This window comes from Eucyclogobius newberryi, unplaced genomic scaffold (assembly GCF_026437365.1).
Source record: "Eucyclogobius newberryi isolate DKJ021-1_F unplaced genomic scaffold, fEucNew1.0.hap1 SCAF_8, whole genome shotgun sequence".
NCBI classification, from domain to species: Eukaryota; Metazoa; Chordata; class Actinopteri; order Gobiiformes; family Gobiidae; genus Eucyclogobius; species Eucyclogobius newberryi.
Window position 1 is genome coordinate 1,025,412 of NW_027316500.1, and position 16,357 is coordinate 1,041,768.

Below are 16,357 nucleotides of genomic sequence, written 5' to 3' on the forward strand. Positions count from 1 at the left end.
CGGGCACTCAAGGTTCCACCGAGATTTGAACTCGGATCGCTGGATTCAGAGTCCAGAGTGCTAACCATTACACCATGGAACCGCAGACTCCTCCTTGGAATGATAACGGTCATCCAAAGCTACAAGTCTTTACGTCAATCATCCCTTGCCAAAAAAATGAGAAACAAGGAGTGAAAACAGTGCAAATAATCTTGATGTGCAGCAATACTTTTCCCTCTCTTAATGCAAAGTGTAGCAGCAGTAAACTTGAGGGAGAAAGGTATGGGTTTGAGGGCTCTTCTTGTGGGCTTTTCTGTCCTTGTAAATATTTTTCATAGACAAAAGAGTAGGCATTTCCTGTTTACTAAACAGGCCCTTTGACCAAGGAAGCCGCAGCGCCATAACGATTTCCTGGTTTCCTTACATAATTACATACAGTGGTTACTTCTGGGATTGTATTTCTTGCTTGCTCTGGCAAGGTGAGCAGTCGTCCCTGGGTGGGCTCGAACCACCAACCTTTCGGTTTACAGCCGAACGCGCTAGCCGATTGCGCCAAAGAGCAAGAATATAGGGCATATCCATAAAAGACTTGTGGCTCTAATTGCAATAAGAAATGAAGAAAAACTCTGGATTCAGAGCGCTAACCGCTATACCGTTGAACCACACCTTTCTACAGGATGTCCTGTTTTGAAAATAAGTATGACATTTGATCATTGGGCTATATCAAAGAGAGCAGCATTGAAGTAGGCAAACTTCTGCTTCATGGTTTCATTGTGTGGTGGTCATCACATCTGCCCTACACGCAGAAGGTCTTGGGTACAACATTCAGCAAAACCAAACATGTTACCAAACATGTTCATGCTAACAATGTTCCAACGAAAGCATGCTGTTTATGTTTTATAGATCCTTTCCAGGCCATTTATGTCCTGATCTCGCAAAATATCCAATAGACCCAGCATTCCTATTCATTGTATTTTTGAGCAAAGACTAGCATTCAGGTACACATGCCGAAACCCGGGATTGAACCAGGAATAACGTAGCGAGAAAATGAACTAGTTCTGTGTGTCCTTTTTTCTTTTCTTTTGATTAAACATAAAACAATACAGGACACGACCAGGGAGCAAAAATCGTAATTAAAAGAACTTAATAGTTACATAAAACATAACATAAAATAAAAACAAAATCACATTAAAATGAAAATAAGGGTCCTACTTGGTCCAAGTCAATCAAATTAGTGCTTATCCAAGTTAAGCCTGAATGTCACTGTTTTCCATTCATCCAATGTCTAATGTCTGTTACTATGTCAGTCAAGTCTTTGATCGTTGGCGTGGTTGGTGTCGAGCATTTCTTTGTGATGGCCTTTTTCTCTACAGCCAAAAGTATGTTCCAAGGGTATCCATTTATTGTGTCCATGGCAGGAGTGTTGAGGCCCAAGTACATAGTTTTAAATTTGAGTGGGATGGAAAAGTCAAAAACAGTCTGCAGTGCCCTGTGAATTTCAGTCCATTATTTTTGAGCAACAGCACAGCCCCAAAACACCTGATAGTGGTTTGCCTGCTGGGTTCTCCAGCAGTTAGCATTTCCTTGTGAATAATGGGCACTTTGACATGGTGTGGTGAAAAAAAACATATTTTTCCGCTTCAGGCATGTGATTATGTGGTCTTCCTCAGGGCTGTTCCTACATTTCCACACTCTTGGTCAGACAAAACCAGGTTAACTTCTCGTTCCCATTGGTTTAGAATATACTTAGCAGAACGTTGTCCAGATTACCAATGCATTGAGATCATTTAGAAATGATTCCCCTCGCAAGTTCTGATTGATTGGTTTCAACAAAGATTACTGTCAGAGGATTATAGTGGTCGTTTCTTTGTTTCATTTCTTGCTTATAATAAGTCCTATAAAAGTCCTGTCTCTCCAAGTCAAAGGATTCCTTCAACACATCAATGCTTTTCATTTGATTTTCTTTTGCAATGCGGTGAAACGTTTACGCCTTTTGTAATCCAGGCGTTGAATCATAAGCTTGGTCATAAGAAAACCAGCTCCAGATTTTAACAGCTTTGTTTAGTTTGTATGCTTTGGTTGGCTCCTTTCAGGGGGTAAGCACAGATTTTACCCAAAGATTCTTCTTGTTTCTGCACTTTTTCAAAAGAGTAGCGCTGCTCTCGGGGTACTCAAGGTTCCACCGAGATTTGAACTCGGATCGCTGGATTCAGAGTCCAGAGTGCTAACCATTACACCATGGAACCGCAGACTCCTCCTTGGAAGGATAACGGTCATCCAAAGCTACAAGTCTTACATCAATCGTCCCTTGCCAAAAAAATGAGAAACAAGGAGTGAAAACAGTGCAAATAATCTTGAAGTGCAGCAATACTTTTCCCTCTCTTAATGCAAAGTGTAGCAGCAGTAAACTTGAGGGAGAAAGGTATGGGTTTGAGGGCTCTTCTTGTGGGCTTTTCTGTCCTTGTAAATATTTTTCATAGACAAAAAGTAGGCATTTCCTGTTTAATAAACAGGCCCTTTGACCAAGGAAGCCGCAGCGCCATAACGATTTCCTGGTTTCCTTACATAATTACATACAGTGGTTACTTCTGGGATTGTATTTCTTGCTTGCTCTGGCAAGGTGAGCAGTCGTCCCTGGATGGGCTCGAACCACCAACCTTTCGGTTAACAACCGAACACACTAGCCGATTGCGCCACAGAGACGAGAATCTAGGCATATCCATAAAAGACTTGTGCATCTAATTGCAATAAGAAATGAAGAAAAACTCTGGATTCAGAGCGCTAACGGCTATACCGTTGAACCACACCTTTCTACAGGATGTCCTGTTTTGAAAATAAGTATGACATTTGATCATTGGGCTATATCAAAGAGAGCAGCATTGAAGTAGGCAAACTTCTGCTTCATGGTTTCATTGTGTGGTGGTCATCACATGTGCCCTACACGCAGAAGGTCTTGGGTACAACATTCAGCGAAACCAAACATGTTACCAAACATGTTCATGCTAACAATGTTCCAACGAAAGCATGCTGTTTATGTTTTATAGATCCTTTCCAGGCCATTTATGTCCTGATCTCGCAAAATATCCAATAGACCCAGCATTCCTATTCATTGTATTTTTGAGCAAAGACTAACATTCAGGTACGCATGCCGAAACCCGGGATTGAACCAGGAATAACGTAGCAAGAAAATGAACTTGTTCTGTGTGTCCTTTTTTCTTTTCTTTTGATTAAACATAAAACAATACAGGACACGACCAGGGAGCAAAAATTGTAATTAAAAGAACTTAATAGTTACATAAAACATAACATAACATAAAATAAAAACAAAATCACCTTTAAATGAAAATAGGGGTCCTACTTGGTCCAAAGTCGATCAAATTAGTGCTTATCCAAATTAAGCCTGAATGTCACTGTTTTCCATTCATCCAATGTCTAATGTCTGTTATTATGTCAGTCAAGTCTTTGATCGTTGGCGTGGTTGGTGTCGAGCATTTCTTTGTGATGGCCTTTTTCTCTACAGCCAAAAGTATGTTCCAAGGGTATCCATTTATTGTGTCCATGGCAGGAGTGTTGAGGCCCAAGTACATAGTTTTAAATTTGAGTGGGATGGCAAAGTCAAAAACAGTGTGCAATGCCCTGTGAATTTCAGTCCATTATTTTTTAGCAACAGCACAGCCCCAAAACACCTGATAGTGGTTTGCCTGCTGGGTTCTCCAGCAGTTAGCATTTCCTTGTGAATAATGGGCACTTTGACATGGTGTGGTGAAAAAAAACATATTTTTCCCCTTCAGGCATGTGATTATGTGGTCTTCCTCAGGGCTGTTCCTACATTTCCACACTCTTGGTCAGACAAAACCAGGTTAACTTCTCGTTCCCATTGGTTTAGAATATACTTAGCAGAACGTTGTCCAGATTACCAATGCATTGAGATCATTTAGAAATGATTACTGTCAGAGGATTATAGTGGTCGTTTCTTTGTTTCATTTCTTGCTTATAATAAGTCCTATAAAAGTCCTGTCTCTCCAAGTCAAAGGATTCCTTCAACACATCAATGCTTTTCATTTGATTTTCTTTTGCAATGCGGTGAAACGTTTACGCCTTTTGTAATCCAGGCGTTGAATCATAAGCTTGGTCATAAGAAAACCAGCTCCAGATTTTAACAGCTTTGTTTAGTTTGTATGCTTTGGTTGGCTCCTTTCAGGGGGTAAGCACAGATTTTACCCAAAGATTCTTCTTGTTTCTGCACTTTTTCAAAAGAGTAGCGCTGCTCTCGGGGTACTCAAGGTTCCACCGAGATTTGAACTCGGATCGCTGGATTCAGAGTCCAGAGTGCTAACCATTACACCATGGAACCGCAGACTCCTCCTTGGAAGGATAACGGTCATCCAAAGCTACAAGTCTTACATCAATCGTCCCTTGCCAAAAAAATGAGAAACAAGGAGTGAAAACAGTGCAAATAATCTTGAAGTGCAGCAATACTTTTCCCTCTCTTAATGCAAAGTGTAGCAGCAGTAAACTTGAGGGAGAAAGGTATGGGTTTGAGGGCTCTTCTTGTGGGCTTTTCTGTCCTTGTAAATATTTTTCATAGACAAAAAGTAGGCATTTCCTGTTTAATAAACAGGCCCTTTGACCAAGGAAGCCGCAGCGCCATAACGATTTCCTGGTTTCCTTACATAATTACATACAGTGGTTACTTCTGGGATTGTATTTCTTGCTTGCTCTGGCAAGGTGAGCAGTCGTCCCTGGATGGGCTCGAACCACCAACCTTTCGGTTAACAACCGAACACACTAGCCGATTGCGCCACAGAGACGAGAATCTAGGCATATCCATAAAAGACTTGTGCATCTAATTGCAATAAGAAATGAAGAAAAACTCTGGATTCAGAGCGCTAACGGCTATACCGTTGAACCACACCTTTCTACAGGATGTCCTGTTTTGAAAATAAGTATGACATTTGATCATTGGGCTATATCAAAGAGAGCAGCATTGAAGTAGGCAAACTTCTGCTTCATGGTTTCATTGTGTGGTGGTCATCACATGTGCCCTACACGCAGAAGGTCTTGGGTACAACATTCAGCGAAACCAAACATGTTACCAAACATGTTCATGCTAACAATGTTCCAACGAAAGCATGCTGTTTATGTTTTATAGATCCTTTCCAGGCCATTTATGTCCTGATCTCGCAAAATATCCAATAGACCCAGCATTCCTATTCATTGTATTTTTGAGCAAAGACTAACATTCAGGTACGCATGCCGAAACCCGGGATTGAACCAGGAATAACGTAGCAAGAAAATGAACTTGTTCTGTGTGTCCTTTTTTCTTTTCTTTTGATTAAACATAAAACAATACAGGACACGACCAGGGAGCAAAAATTGTAATTAAAAGAACTTAATAGTTACATAAAACATAACATAACATAAAATAAAAACAAAATCACCTTTAAATGAAAATAGGGGTCCTACTTGGTCCAAAGTCGATCAAATTAGTGCTTATCCAAATTAAGCCTGAATGTCACTGTTTTCCATTCATCCAATGTCTAATGTCTGTTACTATGTCAGTCAAGTCTTTGATCGTTGGCGTGGTTGGTGTCGAGCATTTCTTTGTGATGGCCTTTTTCTCTACAGCCAAAAGTATGTTCCAAGGGTATCCATTTATTGTGTCCATGGCAGGAGTGTTGAGGCCCAAGTACATAGTTTTAAATTTGAGTGGGATGGCAAAGTCAAAAACAGTGTGCAATGCCCTGTGAATTTCAGTCCATTATTTTTTAGCAACAGCACAGCCCCAAAACACCTGATAGTGGTTTGCCTGCTGGGTTCTCCAGCAGTTAGCATTTCCTTGTGAATAATGGGCACTTTGACATGGTGTGGTGAAAAAAAACATATTTTTCCCCTTCAGGCATGTGATTATGTGGTCTTCCTCAGGGCTGTTCCTACATTTCCACACTCTTGGTCAGACAAAACCAGGTTAACTTCTCGTTCCCATTGGTTTAGAATATACTTAGCAGAACGTTGTCCAGATTACCAATGCATTGAGATCATTTAGAAATGATTACTGTCAGAGGATTATAGTGGTCGTTTCTTTGTTTCATTTCTTGCTTATAATAAGTCCTATAAAAGTCCTGTCTCTCCAAGTCAAAGGATTCCTTCAACACATCAATGCTTTTCATTTGATTTTCTTTTGCAATGCGGTGAAACGTTTACGCCTTTTGTAATCCAGGCGTTGAATCATAAGCTTGGTCATAAGAAAACCAGCTCCAGATTTTAACAGCTTTGTTTAGTTTGTATGCTTTGGTTGGCTCCTTTCAGGGGGTAAGCACAGATTTTACCCAAAGATTCTTCTTGTTTCTGCACTTTTTCAAAAGAGTAGCACTGCTCTCGGGGTACTCAAGGTTCCACCGAGATATGAACTCAGATCGCTGGATTCAGAGTCCAGAGTGCTAACCATTACACCATGGAACCGGAGACTCCTCCTTGGAAGGATAACGGTCATCCAAAGCTACAAGTCTTACATCAATCATCCCTTGCCAAAAAAATGAGAAACAAGGAGTGAAAACAGTGCAAATAATCTTGATGTGCAGCAATACTTTTCCCTCTCTTAATGCAAAGTGTAGCAGCAGTAAACTTGAGGGAGAAAGGTATGGGTTTGAGGACTCTTCTTGTGGGCTTTTCTGTCCTTGTACATATTTTTCATAGACAAAAAGTAGGCATTTCCTGTTTAATAAACAGGCCCTTTGACCAAGGAAGCCGCAGCGCCATGACGATTTCCTGGTTTCCTTACATAATTACATACAGTGGTTACTTCTGGGATTGTATTTCTTGCTTGCTCTGGCAAGGTTAGCAGTCGTCCCTGGATGGGCTCCAACCACCAACCTTTCGGTTAACAGCCGAACGCGCTAGCCGATTGCGCCACAGAGACGAGAATCTAGGCATATCCATAAAAGACTTGTGCATCTAATTGCAATAAGAAATGAAGAAAAACTCTGGATTCAGAGCGCTAACGGCTATACCGTTGAACCACACCTTTCTACAGGATGTCCTGTTTTGAAAATAAGTATGACATTTGATCATTGGGATATATCAAAGAGAGCAGCATTGAAGTAGGCAAACTTCTGCTTCATGGTTTCATTGTGTGGTGGTCATCACATCTGCCCTACACGCAGAAGGTCTTTGGTACAACATTCAGCGAAACCAAACATGTTCATGCTAACAATGTTCCAACGAAAGCTTGCTGTTTATGTTTTATAGATCCTTTCCAGGCCATTTATGTCCTGATCTCGCAAAATATCCAATAGACCCAGCATTCCTATTCATTGTATTTTTGAGCAAAGACTAACATTCAGGTACACATGCCGAAACCCGGGATTGAACCAGGAATAACGTAGCGAGAAAATGAACTAGTTCTGTGTGTCCTTTTTTCTTTTCTTTTGATTAAACATAAAACAATACAGGACACGACCAGGGAGCAAAAATCGTAATTAAAATAACTTAATAGTTACATAAAACATAACATAACATAAAATAAAATAAAAACAAAATCACATTTAAATGAAAATAAGGGTCCTACTTGGTCCAAGTCAATCAAATTAGTGCTTATCCAAATTAAGCCTGAATGTTACTGTTTTCCATTCATCCAATGTCTAATGTCTGTTACTACGTCAGTCAAGTCTTTGATCTTTGGCGTGGTTGGTGTCGAGCATTTCTTTGTGATGGCCTTTTTCTCTACAGCCAAAAGTATGTTCCAAGGGTATCCATTTATTGTGTCCATGGCAGGAGTGTTGAGGCCCAAGTACATAGTTTTAAATTTGAGTGGGATGGAAAAGTCAAAAACAGTCTGCAGTGCCCTGTGAATTTCAGTCCATTATTTTTGAGCAACAGCACAGCCCCAAAACACCTGATAGTGGTTTGCCTGCTGGGTTCTCCAGCAGTTAGCATTTCCTTGTGAATAATGGGCACTTTGACATGGTGTGGTGAAAAAAACATATTTTTCCCCTTCAGGCATGTGATTTTGTGGTCTTCCTCAGGGCTGTTCCTACATTTCCACACTCTTGGTCAGACAAATCCAGGTTAACTTCTCGTTCCCATTGGTTTAGAATATACTTAGCAGAACGTTGTCCAGATTACCAATGCATTGAGATCATTTAGAAATGATTCCCCTCGCAAGTTCTGATTGATTGGTTTCAACAAAGATTACTGTCAGAGGATTATAGTGGTCATTTCTTTGTTTCATTTCTTGCTTATAATAAGTCCTATAAAAGTCCTGTCTCTCCAAGTCAAAGGATTCCTTCAACACATCAATGCTTTTCATTTGATTTTCTTTTGCAATGCGGTGAAACGTTTACGCCTTTTGTAATCCAGGCGTTGAATCATAAGCTTGGTCATAAGAAAACCAGCTCCAGATTTTAACAGCTTTGTTTAGTTTGTATGCTTTGGTTGGCTCCTTTCAGGGGGTAAGCACAGATTTTACCCAAAGATTCTTCTTGTTTCTGCACTTTTTCAAAAGAGTAGCGCTGCTCTCGTAGCACTCAAGGTTCCACCGAGATTTGAACTCAGATCGCTGGATTCAGAGTCCAGAGTGCTAACCATTACACCATGGAACCGCAGACTCCTCCTTGGAAGGATAACGGTCATCCAAAGCTACAAGTCTTTACGTCAATCATCCCTTGCCAAAAAAATGAGAAACAAGGAGTGAAAACAGTGCAAATAATCTTGATGTGCAGCAATACTTTTCCCTCTCTTAATGCAAAGTGTAGCAGCAGTAAACTTGAGGGAGAAAGGTATGGGTTTGAGGGCTCTTCTTGTGGGCTTTTCTGTCCTTGTAAATATTTTTCATAGACAAAAGAGTAGGCATTTCCTGTTTACTAAACAGGCCCTTTGACCAAGGAAGCCGCAGCGCCATAACGATTTCCTGGTTTCCTTACATAATTACATACAGTGGTTACTTCTGGGATTGTATTTCTTGCTTGCTCTGGCAAGGTGAGCAGTCGTCCCTGGGTGGGCTCTAACCACCAACCTTTCGGTTAACAGCCGAACGATTGCGCCACAGAGACGAGAATCTAGGCATATCCATAAAAGACTTGTGCCTCTAATTGCAATAAGAAATGAAGAAAAACTCTGGATTCAGAGCGCTAGCTGCTATACCGTTTAACCACACCTTTCTACAGGATGTCCTGTTTTGAAAATAAGTATGACATTTGATCATTGGGCTATATCAAAGAGAGCAGCATTGAAGTAGGCAAACTTCTGCTTCATGGTTTCATTGTGTGGTGGTCATCACATCTGCCCTACACGCAGAAGGTCTTGGGTACAACATTCAGCAAAACCAAACATGTTACCAAACATGTTCATGCTAACAATGTTCCAACGAAAGCATGCTGTTTATGTTTTATAGATCCTTTCCAGGCCATTTATGTCCTGATCTCGCAAAATATTAAATAGACCCAGCATTCCTATTCATTGTATTTTTGAGCAAAGACTAACATTCAGGTACACCTGCCGAAACCCGGGATTGAACCAGGGACCTTCAGATATTCAGTCTAATGCTCTCCCAACTGAGCTATTTCGGCTACTTTTTCAGCAAATTAGGCAAGGGAGCGAAACGTGTGGCATAAAGTAGCGAGAAAATAAACTAGTTCTGTGTGTCCTTTTTTCTTTTCTTTCGATTAAACATTAAACAATACAGGACACGACCAGGGAGCAAAAATCGAAATAAAAAGAACATAAATAGCACTAAACATAAAATAAAAACAAAATCACATTTAAATGAAAATAGGGGTCCTACTTGGTCCAAAGTCGATCAAATTAGTGCTTATCCAAATTAAGCCTGAATGTCACTGTTTTCCATTCATCCAATGTCTAATGTCTGTTACTATGTCAGTCAAGTCTTTGATCGTTGGCGTGGTTGGTGTCGAGCATTTCTTTGTGATGGCCTTTTTCTCTACAGCCAAAAGTGTGTTCCAAGGGTATCCATTTTTGTGTCCATGGCAGGAGTGTTGAGGCCCAAGTACATAGTTTTAAATTTGAGTTGGATGGCAAAGTCAAAAACAGTCTGCAGTGCCCTGTGAATTTCAGTCCATTATTTTTGAGCAACAGCACAGCCCCAAAACACCTGATAGTGGTTTGCCTGCTGGGTTCTCCAGCAGTTAGCATTTCCTTGTGAATAATGGGCACTTTGACATGGTGTGGTGAAAAAAACATATTTTTCCCCTTCAGGCATGTGATTTTGTGGTCTTCCTCAGGGCTGTTCCCAACTTTCCACACTCTTGGTCAGACAAAACCAGGTTCACTTCTCGTTCCCATTGGTTTAGAATATACTTAGCAGAACGTTGTCCAGATTACCAATGCATTGAGATCATTTAGAAATGATTCCCCTCGCAAGTTCTGATTGATTGGCTTCAACAAAGATTACTGTCAGAGGATTATAGTGGTCATTTCTTTGTTTCATTTCTTGCTTATAATAAGTCCTATAAAAGTCCTGTCTCTCCAAGTCAAAGGATTCCTTCAACACATCAATGCTTTTCATTTGATTTTCTTTTGCAATGCGGTGAAACGTTTACGCCTTTTGTAATCCAGGCGTTGAATCATAAGCTTGGTCATAAGAAAACCAGCTCCAGATTTTAACAGCTTTGTTTAGTTTGTATGCTTTGGTTGGCTCCTTTCAGGGGGTAAGCACAGATTTTACCCAAAGATTCTTCATGTTTCTGCACTTTTTCAAAAGAGTAACGCTACTCTCGGGGCACTCAAGGTTCCACTGAGATTTGAACTCGGATCGCTGGATTCAAAGTGTGCTAACCATTACACCATGGAACCGCAGACTGCTCCTTGGAAGGATAACGGTGATCCAAAGCTACAAGTCTTTACATCAATCATCCCTTGCCCAAAAAATGAGAAACAAGGAGTGCAAACAGTGCAAACAATCTTGATGTGCAGCAATACTTTTCCCTCTCTTAATGCAAAGTGTAGCAGCAGTAAACTTGAGGGAGAAAGGTATGGGTTTGAGGGCTCTTCTTGTGGGCTTTACTGTCCTTGTAAATATTTTTCATAGACAAAAGAGTAGGCATTTCCTGTTAACTAAACAGGCCCTTTGACCAAGGAAGCCCCAGCGCCGTAATGATTTCCTGGTTTCCTTACATAATTACATACAGTGGTTACTTCTGGGATTGTATTTCTTGCTTGCTCTGGCAAGGTGAGCAGTCGTCCCTGGGTAACACCTCTAATTGCAATTAGAAATGAAGAAAAACTCTGGATTCAGAGCGCTAGCTGCTATACCGTTGAACCACACCTTTCTACAGGATGTCCTGTTTTGAAAATACGTATGACATTTGATCATTGGGCTATATCAAAGAGAGCAGCATTGAAGTAGGCAAACTTCTGCTTCATGGTTTCATTGTGTGGTGGTCATCACATCTGCCCTACACGCAGAAGGTCTTGGGTACAACATTCAGCAAAACCAAACATGTTACCAAACATGTTCATGCTAACAATGTTCCAACGAAAGCATGCTGTTTATGTTTTATAGATCCTTTCCAGGCCATTTATGTCCTGATCTCGCAAAATATTAAATAGACCCAGCATTCCTATTTATTGTATTTTTGAGCAAAGACTAACATTCAGGTATACCTGCCGAAACCCGGGATTGAACCAGGGACCTTTAGATATTCAATCTAACGCTCTCCCAACTGAGCTATTTCGGCTACTTTATCGAATAAATTAGGCAAGGGAGGGAAACGTGTGGCATAACGTAGCGAGAAAATGAACTATTTCTGTGTGTCCTTTTTTCTTTTCTTTCGATTAAACACTCTACACTCTTGGTCAGACAAAACCAGGTTCACTTCTCGTTCCCATTGGTTTATCTTCTTTACCATGAAATCAACTCTTACCTTCTCAAAGCCTTCCCATATGGTCTAGCGGTTAGGATTCCTGGCACTCATCCAGGGGCCAGCCGTGGATAGTGGGCATAGAGCGCCAGCCAATCAGAATGAGCCTGTGTGCCATGTGCCACTGTGATGAAGGCCAACCAATCAGAATGCAGAGATTCGTGTTCGTTCACAAATTCATCTCAAGAAACCAGAGTTCAATTCCTGCTGTGCCCAGAAGAAGAGGAAAGTTTCAAAGGATCAAAACATTAAATGTATAAAGTTTATGAGTTGGTGTGTCAGTTTGCACTTGTTAAAAGGTCAGATCATGAGAAGGACTCACATGCAGCTGCTGGTACTGATTTGAAATTTTAATAAAATCACAAATTGATCACAAATAGTGATTTCTGCTTCACCTTAAGAGATTTACCCACGTCACACCTTCTGCATAAATAAACTTGGAGTGGGTCAGAAAACTCCAGGTGTTTAGTCCGCAGGGGTCAGAGGTCACACTATCACATCTCTAACACTGCAGCACTGAACTGTACTATTGTGTTCAGTTTATGTTCTGCAGAGAAATAAAACAATGACTCATATTGTTAATGATATGATATCTCAATCATTTAAAGAATATTGTTGTATTGTTATATTGGAAAGAAAACACAAAAAAACATGTACTTTTAAGAATATTTATTGACAGGGAAAATACCAGAAATATTAAGTTTAATTTATTTACACTTCAGACAGCATTCATTACTTGACAGTAGTATTTACATTAAATATACAGATATATACAGTCCAGGGAAGTATGTGTGGATGTGAGGACTGTGCGGGGCCTGCTTCAGCACCAGTTTGCAGAACCTGCACGTTCTCCCTGGGGCAGAACCTGCACGTTCTCCCTGGGGCAGAACCTGCACGTTCTCCCTGGGGCAGGTGACTCCTCTCTCTTCCTCTTCTGTTGCTTCCTTTCCTCCTCTCTCTGTCTTGTGGCCTCCAGCTCCCTCTGGAAGAACTCTGTGTCCACAATGTCCTTAAAGGTGGTGTTTCTTCAGGGCTGCTGCTCAGGGCGTCCTGAGAAAGAGACGGTGATGGTCAGAGCTGTAGGAGACGAGGTGATGGTCGTGGTGACGACAGTTGTCGTGGTGACGACAGGCAGAGTTGTGGTGCTGCCAGAGTGTCTGTGTTTGCTCCAGCTTTTTCGGGCTGATGTTGAGTGAAGATGATGCATTTAATAATTTGATGTGATGATGATGATGTAATGACAAATATGTAGTTTTGTGGTCGGGTGTAGCGCGCTGTTGGCTGATTGGCTCAGGGGCAGTGGAGGGGGAGGCGGCCTGTTGTGACGACTGCGGCTGAAGCTTCACTGGAGGAGGAACTACAGAACAAAACAGATGAATGTTTTAGTGATAAGCAACACGTGTGCACATGAAATACAACACATGACACACATTTAGAACCACTGCACTGGCTGTGAAACTACAGTCAGCATGAAGCATTCATCTGTTCACTCTGTGATGGTTTGACTGAGACAGACACAGACACACATGGAGCATGAAGCATTCATCTGTTCACTCTGTGATGGTTTGACTGAGACAGACACAGACACACATGGAGCATGAAGCATTCATCTGTTCACTCTGTGATGGTTTGACTGAGACAGACACAGACACACATGGAGCTCACTCACTTTGGGTTGTCTCTTCTCCAGGAGCATCAGATGCAGAATGTGTGGGACGAGCTGCATCTGAAACAACCAAAACACCACAATATAGGTTTATGTTTGTTTAGATTATTCTATTAAAATGTCAGACCTGGAGCTGAAGTACTTCCAGACTCGGGCAGAACAAACCTCAGCTCCTGTGGAAGTGGCACTGGAGGCTTAAGGGGCAGCACATCTGCAGCAGCTGAAGAGAGGAAAGAAATATATGATACGTTTGATCAACTTTGATCTTACAGTGAATAAGCAACAAGTAAAAGCTCTTACATCCTGTGGTTCCTCCAGAACAGTTGCTGTAAGAGAAGAAGAAGAATAATGAGTCATATTTAGCTGTTAGTAACAACGCACACTTACATTTGACCTGTTGTTTATATCATAAGTAAGTTTATATTGCTGTTTTATTTAGCAATGTTAGTGTGAATGAGCAGAAGAAGCTCTCACTCATTCATATTGAACACCAGATAATATGACTTACTCTCATCACAGGTGCATGAATTCAGAGCAGGACCTGAACAGGGTCAGGAACAACTGAACTCATGCACAGGACAGAACGTGTCCCAAAGTGTCTTTCATGGCAGGACATCTGTGTGTGAACTTCTGTAAACCTGAGGATGATGGAGCTCAGCAGCGACTGGACACGGCTGGAATAAAAGACAAACCTTTTTAACACATGATAAATCCAAAATGGAGCTTAAGCGTTACAGACACATTACACACATCCACGTGTTGTTTGGACGGAGATGCTGAGCATTGTCCTCTCCAGCGCGTCCTCTTCAGCCACTACTAAAGGAAAAGACATGAAATGAAACAGAAGTGACTGCTCCTCTACACGGTGTGACTCTGTGTGACTCCACACAAACCAAGGAACACATGATTTATGTAGTTATACTCACCCAAGGGCTCACGAGGAGAGGTGGTGGGGACACGAGTGGGTGGAAAAGAGGACAGGGCAGAGGAGGACAGGACAGAGGAGGACAGGGCAGAGGAGGACAGGACAGAGGAGTACGGGGCAGAGGAGGACGGGGCAGAGGACAGGACAGAGGAGGATGGGGCAGAGGAGGACAGGAGGAATTGTTGAGTCATTCATATGGATTTTGGCTCTTGTTTACAGTCTGTTGCTAGGTAACAGTTGTGGAATGTCCTCCACATTAACATGAAGTGAAGGCATTTCCCCATTGTGGGACAAAGTCTCTCTTACTTGTGATGAATTGTTGAAGCTACAACTACTTTTATGCACAATAAGAGACAACACAACACACAGATCACGTAATATTGCACCTTATATAAAACTGCACAACTGCAAACCTTTAAATGTAATAAACTTTAACTTCACAGGGCTGAATATCACACAAAACTGACAGAAAAGTCGCGTTTAGTTGTTCAACAGAGACATGGAAGTAGCAGTGACTTTATGTGACTAAAAACACAGTTTCAAAAGTGCAAAACACAAGACGAACTTTACCTGAAAACGTCTTCAAATGCCCGTTATAAATGCCACAAAATACGAGTGTTCTGGGGCAGTAAAATGTCCATAAGAAGGTGAAAACAGGAGCAGATCTAGTGCTAAACTTGTCCCGGTCACATTGAATGAATGACGTCACTCTGCATTCAAACATGGCGCGCTCTCGCCACAGCGCCGCCGCTGGCCAAAAGTATATTACATCCGTAGTGGTTTAGCACTACCATAGGAAATGAATGGGATTCTGTTTAGGGCTGTTTAGCTAAAGAATCCAGGTGGCCCGGGTTCAACTCCCGGTATGGGAATATCTAGTCTGTCCTGCTGGAACACTTGTAGCTGCATTATGTACAAGACTCGCTGTGGTTACGAGTACATTCAAGCTGGACGGAGGTGAAGAGAGGCATAGCAACATGGTATCGATTTGGGCGCAGCATGCGAAAATTCGTAATCAACCTTTAGCTTTTCTATGCATCTATAGACTAGCAGGTTGGTTGGTGTTTCTTTTTGGAGCATTTCTCTTAGACAAAGTGGGTCAGCGGTAGAGCGCATACTTTGCTTCATTTGGGATCAGTCATGTTTTCCAGCAATTCTTGACTGGACAAGCATATCTTGATTTTTTTTTATTGGTCTCACGCTTTCACTGTAATTTTCCAAAGATGCAGTATTGTGGTGGCCAGGTGGTCAAGCTGATGGGCAAGAAATCCATTGGCATTGCTTCATATTTCTTAGAACCCTGCTGGAAACATACCTTTCTCTTCCCCCTGACCAGCAAAGGATGCCACCTGCTTAACAGTGCTTGATTCGTAAATATATAGGTACAGGAACACTTGTGGACTGGGTGATCAGGCCAAAAAAGTTACTGTAACACACAAAAAGTGACGCACATGTAAGTAAAGTAACAATGGGACAAACCTTTGTGTCCTAACCAGTCAAATTGGAATTTAAAAAAAAAATCAAGAATTGAATTGTCTATCTGGTCACTGTTTCTGTTGTTTCTATTCTGTCTGTTCTGTTTTTGTCCATTCTATCATTTAAGGCATTGTTACGGAAGGGGATGTAGCTCAGTGGTAGAGCGCATGCTTAGCATGTATGAGGTCCTGGGTTCAATTCCCAGCATCTCCAGGCGATTCTGTAGTCTTTGCTAATTGCCAGATTACACTGCAGTGAATTTTAGAGACCTTCACTGAAATATTTCAAATCAGCACATGTGGTGATTCAGTGCAAGCTCCCAGTCCCGCATTACCTTTGAACCTTGCAGCACTTATAAAATTCAAACAATATTATTTCATCCATCCACACTACCTGCAGGAAGGTGAGACAAAGTGGCCCATTCAGGCAGCCTGG

General features: G+C 41.5%; 9 non-coding genes across 9 annotated transcripts; 1 reads left to right on the top strand and 8 right to left on the bottom strand.

Annotated features, from left to right (window-relative positions):
• Window positions 1–10: 10 nt before the first annotated feature.
• On the bottom strand, window positions 11–82 carry trnaq-cug (transfer RNA glutamine (anticodon CUG)). Its single transcript has one exon. It is a non-coding gene; the product is annotated as a tRNA-Gln (tRNA).
• Window positions 83–467: 385 nt separating this feature from the next.
• Window positions 468–540, bottom strand: trnay-gua (transfer RNA tyrosine (anticodon GUA)). The gene has a single exon. It is a non-coding gene; the product is annotated as a tRNA-Tyr (tRNA).
• A 1,613-nt stretch (window positions 541–2,153) lies between these two features.
• On the bottom strand, window positions 2,154–2,225 carry trnaq-cug (transfer RNA glutamine (anticodon CUG)). The gene has a single exon. It is a non-coding gene; the product is annotated as a tRNA-Gln (tRNA).
• A 2,036-nt stretch (window positions 2,226–4,261) lies between these two features.
• Window positions 4,262–4,333, bottom strand: trnaq-cug (transfer RNA glutamine (anticodon CUG)). The gene has a single exon. It is a non-coding gene; the product is annotated as a tRNA-Gln (tRNA).
• A 2,036-nt stretch (window positions 4,334–6,369) lies between these two features.
• Window positions 6,370–6,441, bottom strand: trnaq-cug (transfer RNA glutamine (anticodon CUG)). Its single transcript has one exon. It is a non-coding gene; the product is annotated as a tRNA-Gln (tRNA).
• Window positions 6,442–8,507: 2,066 nt separating this feature from the next.
• trnaq-cug (transfer RNA glutamine (anticodon CUG)) lies at window positions 8,508–8,579 on the bottom strand. The gene has a single exon. It is a non-coding gene; the product is annotated as a tRNA-Gln (tRNA).
• Window positions 8,580–9,472: 893 nt separating this feature from the next.
• trnaf-gaa (transfer RNA phenylalanine (anticodon GAA)) lies at window positions 9,473–9,545 on the bottom strand. The gene has a single exon. It is a non-coding gene; the product is annotated as a tRNA-Phe (tRNA).
• Window positions 9,546–11,599: 2,054 nt separating this feature from the next.
• trnaf-gaa (transfer RNA phenylalanine (anticodon GAA)) lies at window positions 11,600–11,672 on the bottom strand. Its single transcript has one exon. It is a non-coding gene; the product is annotated as a tRNA-Phe (tRNA).
• A 4,391-nt stretch (window positions 11,673–16,063) lies between these two features.
• On the top strand, window positions 16,064–16,135 carry trnaa-agc (transfer RNA alanine (anticodon AGC)). The gene has a single exon. It is a non-coding gene; the product is annotated as a tRNA-Ala (tRNA).
• The last annotated feature ends 222 nt before the right edge of the window (window positions 16,136–16,357 follow it).